The sequence below is a fragment of the Tachypleus tridentatus genome, chromosome 13 (assembly GCF_004210375.1).
Source record: "Tachypleus tridentatus isolate NWPU-2018 chromosome 13, ASM421037v1, whole genome shotgun sequence".
Classification (NCBI taxonomy): Eukaryota; Metazoa; Arthropoda; class Merostomata; order Xiphosura; family Limulidae; genus Tachypleus; species Tachypleus tridentatus.
Genome location: NC_134837.1, coordinates 100968268 through 100976194, shown reverse-complemented (window position 1 = coordinate 100976194; position 7927 = coordinate 100968268).

Sequence of the window (7927 nt, the reverse complement as noted above, 5' to 3'; positions counted from 1 at the left end):
AGCTATAAAATTTTGTGCAACTCATTGTTAAATATAAACTAAATTTTGTGAATTTTTAAAATCCCCCAGTTGGATAGAGGTAATTCTATGGGTTTATAACTTTAAAATCAGATGTTCGATTCCCTTTGGTGGACACAGCAGAGAATGCGGTGTGACTTTTATATAAAACATACGCATTTGCAATTTGTTTGTCATGGAGTTAAGTCATGTAAACGTTAAGGTAGGACTAAACTTGAAGCCAGAGTTGCTTCCTGTCAGTCTTCACTAGTAAGATTACTTGATAGTTAGGACGCTCGACTCGCAATCTGAGGGTCACGGTTTTCGATCCCTATGACATCATACATGCTCGCCCTTTCAAGTGTGGTGGTGTTATAATGGTACGCTCAATCTCACTATTCGTTGGTAAAAGAGTAGCCCAAAAGTTTGCGGTGGATGGTAGTGACTAGCTGCTTTCCGTCTCGTCTTACACTGCTAAATTAGGAACGGCTAGCGCAGTTAGCTCTCGCGTAGCTTTGTGCGAAATTTAAAACAAACCAAATACTTGAAAGTTTAAAACTAAAACAGTATTATGAAGGTTTATCTATGAACGATCTTTTTATGAATAACACTGGAAAAAACTAGAAAATATTTTGTATATCTACACCCATGTTCAAGGGCTTTTTTGCTTAAGAAATTTATACTAAAATGATTATGAGTTAATTGCATATACATGTTTAATATAGTCTATGTGCTTGTGTCAGCTATCTATTATAACGTGTATAATTTTCACCAAACCCAGGTGAAGGTTATAGTCGCTTTACATGGAGTCTCAAAAAAAAAAAAAAAAAAAAGGTACTCTGTGCCATCATCTAGACAATATAGTTTGGTTTGTTTTAAATTTATAGCAAAGCTATACGAGGGCTTTCTGCGATAGCCGTCCCCAATTTAGCAGTGTAACACTATAAGGAAAACAGCTAATCATCACCCATCGTCAACTGTTGGGCTACTCTTTTATCAACGAATAGTGAGATTGATCGTAACATGAATAAGAATATGACTTAAACCAGAGATTCTCATTCTTTTGGGGGATTCAAACTCTGTTTTACCAAAAATATGTATTTTGCATAACCACGTGATATGCAGATAAGAAAGTACATAATATTGAAACGATTTTGAAGATGTAACAGCCGTTTCCAACATGAATTATTCGTATACCTTGATCATAAGAATGTGTTTTTATCGAGAATTTAGAGCTTCAAAGACTTGGATATAATTCGTGATGACGAGAAACCCGCTTGAAGTAAAAATGTATCTCAGGACAGCTGGTATAGGTATTAAAACTTTTATTAAACTAAAATAGAGAATAACGTTTCGACCTTCTTAAGTCATCATCAAGTTAAATTTTTCAATACCATGAAGAACGAATTGTATCCACAAATGTATCTCAAGACGACTTTTATCTACCGTTTAACCGTCACATACCTCAAGCAGCTGTAAAACGAATCAAATAGTCAGACTAATAGTCTGAAGGTCGCAGATTCCAATCCCCGTCAAGCCAAACGTGCTCGCTCTTTCAGGCGTGGAGGCATTATAATATTACGGTCAATTCCACTATTCATTGATAAAAGAGTAGCCCAAGAGTTTGCGGTTGGTATTGGTGACTAGTTGCCTTCCCTCTCGTCTTAAACTGCTAAATTAGGGACGATTAGCGCAGATAGCCCTCGTGTAGCTTTGCACAAAATTAAAAAAAAAAAGAGCATTAACGACCAGGACAGAAGCTCTCGTGGTTCAGGCGTAGTCGTTCCTAATCTTGAATTACGGACAAGAGGGAAAACAAGCAATTGAAAGCATCTGTCTAAAGCGACTACTCTTAACCAAAGAGTACTGTTAACTGTCACTTTTAAAAACACAGTTGAAATTGAGAAAAAATTTTAGTAGCACCACGTTTCGAACCCGAGACTTTGGATACCCAGTTCGTTATGCTAATCATAACTCCATAATCAGGTTCATCTTCTACAACATAATTAAAGCAAGTTTCATTCGGATAAATATTTACCCCTCTAGAAACTTTCGCTTTATGATATTGTAAAACAACCAAATGACTGATAACGGTTATTGTAGTAACAACAGAATAGGATAATAGTATCACGTTGTTCATGTTTTTAAACGTAAAATTTAGCAAACATTTTATCTTTACACGAAAAAGAGGGTCAGAGCACGCGAAAAAATAGAAAAGAAACAATAGTTAAACTATTATTATTAACAGCTGAAATGTCACAACCAAAACGAATGTATATTTTGGAATTTACAAAGCTTTATGTTCTGGTTGTTGTTTTACAACTCTAACTACTAAAACATAATGAAATATTTAATTTAAATTGAAACATTATACACACACAGTTTAAATGTCCAGGTCAAATACCCTGAGGATTCTACTAAAGCCTATCCTAATTTTCAGCAACTGACCAAAGGAAAGGCATCCTTCAGTACTCACTACCCTAAGACTTTGACGATTTGAATCGAATAATTGAATTGGTTCTCGCATACGTAACACATTCACAGGTGAAAGTAAAGTACGTGGTCAACGGCATTGCATATTGTATCTCGGAGGATCCATTGATCTGGAGCTTGACTCGCTATAACCACAAGGCCACACTCAGCTCTACGATACAAGATTATACTGCACAACAAAGTTTTTGCTTCTTGAACACTGTTCCTTATACATTTTTGGCTTCTGATCACGAAAATCACATCCAAATTTGCTCATCACCTACTGTTTCATCGAAATCTTCAGTTTTGCTACAATGGAGAAACGATATCAGGGCAACTGTAATCCGTCAATGCTTGCTGACTACTGTTGGACACTGCAACGTGATGCACCGGACATTGAATACAAACGAAAATCGGGAGCAAAACACTTTTTAATTATATTGAACGTAATAGCGTATTAGAAACATAAACGCAATTAAATACGTTATTGCCGGTAAATAGTTAACTGTCTATTTCTCAGAGTTCCTACGTGATGAAGGAAAACCAAAACAATATTTATGCATACCCACCAGGTACCTGTCACAATCAGCAAAGACTTTTCAGGAAGCGAAACTTTTCAAAAAAATTGTTGTGCAATGTTATCTGATGATAAGATAAACACGTAGCTGTTATGTTTGGCAAGTAAGTAGTCGCATATGATAAAAGAAATAATACCCAAGACATAAGTGTAACTTAAATAAGTACAGACTTGTTAATAGCACAATTACTCCCTGTAAACAAAATTTAAAAAAAATATTTACCCTATATAAACTTTCTTTGAAAATTAAACTTACATTCCATATCTGAGCACATAAATATTTATTAACACATCGAACTGCCCCTTAGTGCCTCAGCAGTAAGTCTGAAAGCTTAAAGCGCTAAAAACCGGGTTCAGATACCCTTGGTGGGCACAGCACAAATAGCACTTATTTGTGTGGCTTTCTGTTTAGCGACAACCAAACCTTTAATACATCAGTTCATTGCTGTACTTATTGAGATGAAGAAGGATACTGTCAGCTGAACTTTCATTGTGTTGAGGTATTTAATCAAATGTTATGAACACCTTTCTTCCCTGTTTCATTAGGAATGTGAGGTCTAGTTATATATTATCAGGCCAATATTAAATATTTATGAATTTAAAAGCATAAACTATGCACCATTGTTAGACATAACACTTCGAGAAATGTGATAGTTGAGTTATTTATGAATTCATTTAAATAGTGTTTAGCAAGACAAGTTTGTAAGCCTAACTGCAGCTTCAAGATATAGTGATTAATAAGTAACAGTTGAAATAAAATGGTGCGATTTTTGACGAATCTGATAAAATCCACATGGAAACCATCAATAAATTGCACAAGTAATAACTTTGCACGTTTGCACATGATGCAAGTTGACGATCCGTTAATTTTGTTACCAGTGTTAATACAGGAAGATTTTACTTAAACATACATCTATTAATGAATCTCATGAACATATACCCAGAGCTGTAAATCAGCGTAAGAAATGAAGTCGTATACGTGGTTGCTATGGTTACTTCTTGTTCTTTGGACCAACCTGAGTTTTGTTTATTATATTTCTTCGTGACAAGTATACGTGCTCCAGCTAATAACTCGTGAAAATTTTGTTTTCAGTTGACGTCCTTTGAATTCACTAAATTGCACTGAAGGTGCGACGAAATATTCCAGAAAAGCTGTTGTTGTTTTCTGATGTTCAAAGCCCGGCATGGCCAGGTGGTTAAGGCACTCCACTCGTAATCCGAGGGTCACGGGTTCGAATCCCAATCACCCCAAACATGTTCGCCATTTCAGCTGTGGGGGCGTTATAAACTTATTGTCAATCCCATTATTCGTTGGTAAAAGAGTAGCCTGAATGTTGGCGGTGGGTGGTGATCACTAGCTGCCTTCCCTCTGTCCCTACACTTGTTACGTTAGGGATGGCCAGCGCAGATAGCCCTCGAGTAGCTTTGCACGAAATTAAAAAAAACAAAGAAATTAATGTTCAAATGTACCCATTTACTTTCAAGTTATTTTTATGAAACGGGCACATTAAAAAGCATATGTATGTATACACATATAACATGTCTTACTTATTTAAATTATTATGAATATTAAGATACAATAATTTTGGGATATTGATCTGGAAATGGACAATTTCCTGTATATTTTATTAAGTAGTATGTATTTACCAAATTTTAATCATTTTACGGCCGTGGAATGTCATTAACTTATCACCTCAGTGTTTAGTGTTACATTACAAGTTTAAAGTTATGAGCTGCAAATGACGAATGACAGCTTAGATGTGTGATGCTGTAAGCTTAAACACGCGAATGCGATCCATATTTTCATGCTGAATTTAAAATCTTGAAACACGTATGAAACTTAAGACCAGCTTTTAATTATATGATTTTCTTTGTAGAATATTTGTCCAAAGCTAATCAAGGGCCATCTCCCTAGTCATCCATAATTTTAAAATGATAAGCTAGAGGGAAAGCAACTCACTAGTCAATATCCCCACTGTCAACTCTTAGGCTAATTTATACGAACGAATAGTAGCATTATAACACCTTTGCAACGCTCCTTTTTTTTCGAAAGTATAGTTTAATTTTCTTTGTTTTTTGGAATTTCACGTAAAGCTACATAAGGGCTATCTGCGCTAGCCGTCCCTAATTTAGGGAGTGAAAGACGAGAGGGAAGGCAGTTAGTCATCATCACCACCTACCATCAACTCTTGGGCTACTCTTTTATCAACGAATAGTGGGATTAACCGTCACATTATAATGCCCTCACAGCTGAAAGGGCGAACATGTTTGGTGTGAGGAGGATTTGAACCCGGAACTCTCAGATTACAAGTCGAGCGCCCTAATCACCGGACCGTTAATTTTCTTTAAGATATCAAATTGCTTTTGCATCAGGCTGATTTATATCCCATTTAAAGATAATTGGAAAATAACATTTTAAAAAAACAAAAAACAACGACTATCATTTTGAATGTACAGTGAAAGAACGTTAAAAAATGTGTGATCCCATAAGAGAGTCTATCGCTGACAAAACTGAAGTGAAATGAAGGTCGTAAACTGACCTCATTTTTTGCAGGCAATAGCTACTTCTCTTAAACTTAGTAGATGTGATCCAAAATTGAACAAATTAGGCAATTACTTGAAAAGAAAGCAATAGGTTTAGAGTAGACAATTCACTTAGGCAAATAACTCTCTGTGTAAAGATTTGCAATAAGTCAGTAGGTTTTGTTTGGCGTGTTACAGACTCCTAGTAACAAATTTTATCATAAAAACTGAAATATCCTGCTGTATTACTTCCCAGATAATCGAATGGTATGCATACACATAAAACGTGACTAAAAAGTAATTATTCTTATCGTTTCTGTCCGTTAAACAACTTTAATTGGAAGTATTGCTTCTATAATAAATTACACCACATCAATGAAAGACTTTTGCTTGTTTGTTTAGGTTTTTCGAGCATAGTTGCCCTTAGTTCAGAGCTGAAAGAGTAGAGGTAAAACAACTAGTCAACAATAACCATCGCTAAGTTTAGCGGTAACTTTGTCTGTCCTTAGTTTTGAGCAGAAGGAGTAGAGGTAAAACAACTGGTCAACAATAACCATCGCAAATATTTGGAGTAATTTTGTTCGTCCTTAGATTTGAGCTGAAGGAATAGAGGTAAAACAATTAGTCAACAGTACTCGTTGCTATGTTTAGGGGTCCTTTTGTTTGTCCTTAGTCCTGAGCTGAAACAGTAGAGGTAAAACAATTAGTCACCAGTACCCGTCACTAAGTTTTGGGGTGCTTTTGTCTGACCTTTTGGTAGCTTCGAATTTTCAGAAGATTGGTTGAACAAGAAAAAAAAAAGACAATTTCAAGTCAAAATGATTTTATAGTTCTTGTACTTAAAATTACACGAAAATCTGGATGTATAATGAAAATATGTTTAAAACTCTAAGTTGGCTGTTTGTTTTTATTGTCCGAACTGTTCCAGCTTGTTCTTCGAGTTTTAAGTTGATACTTTATATATTAGAATACCTTTGCCACTCGTGACAACCTAATTTATGTAACAATAAAGTGATTACCATCAAGATGTTTAAATATTTTACTTATTTCTCGGATGATTCCGAAAATATGACTTGAACTGAAATAGTTGTTTGTTTTATAATTTCGCGCAAAGCTACTCGAGGGCTATCTGCGCTAGCCGTCCATAATTTAGCAGTATAAGACTAGAGAAAAGCAGCTAGTCATCACTACCCACCGCCAACTCCTGGGCTACTCTTTTATCAACGAATAGTGGGATTGACCGTAACATTATAACGTCCACATGGCTGAAAAGGCGAGCATGTTTGGTGCGACGGGGATGCGAACCTGCGACCCTCAGATTACGAGTCGCACGCCTTAACCCACCTGGCCATGCCGGGCCACGAACTAATATAATATGAGAAACGTCGCATGAAGAAAACTTTCTTGTCCTGTTGCATAAAAAAAAAAACACGTTTACCCATTGCACTACAAGTCCGTATCTATCTGTTGAACCAAATTATTTAGCATGTCACTTTACGCATGCTAAAAGTTGTCATTTAACATTATTTTAGGCATTTGATGTCAGTAATCAACGTTTCATGTTACTCTACATTGTTGATTTTGTGTTAGAATAGAGAAAATATCAGGTATGGTATATAGAAAAACTGAAAATCTAAAGAGATACATTTAGTAGGCTGTAGAGACTATGCAAATGCAAATACCAAATTGTATGGTGGACAAAAAGTATCTTTATTCTTCAGATGAACATCACCTTGCACTCCACTTATCAAAGTGTGAACCAGACTGGTGTCCGTATGTCACAGACATATCGTGAGTACAAAGTCTTTAGTAATGGGTCTGACTGTACAACAGGCTTGTACTGTTGAATAAAAGCTTGCCACGCTTCGTGATAATATATTATATCATGTAAATTCGGAATTATAGCAAACATTATTTTTCAATGCCCCAGTATCACAGTGGTACGTTTATGGACTTATACTGATAGAAACTGGGTTTAGATACATGGTGGGCAGATCACAAATATTTCTTTGTATGGCTTTATGCTTAATAACAAACAAAAATAACATTTTTTTCAATACGGAGTCGGTCCATTAGACCGTTTATTTGAAATTTCTAAGAGCTCAGAAAAACTTATTATTTATTTTATCTATATATAAGTTTATAGTTAAAACTGTTTATATATAAGTTATCACGCATTGTGTTTGTATTTCCTTTGATTAAGATGTTAGTGTGTTAACAAACACAAGTAGTTAGATGTTTGAAACTGGAAACATTTCGTATCGATTTTGCTTGAATACTAACAAGGACTTTTGCTGACTCTTGACTTTCTTTTAGGAACACTTTGCTAAGTTTACTGCTGAACTAGAGACCTATTTC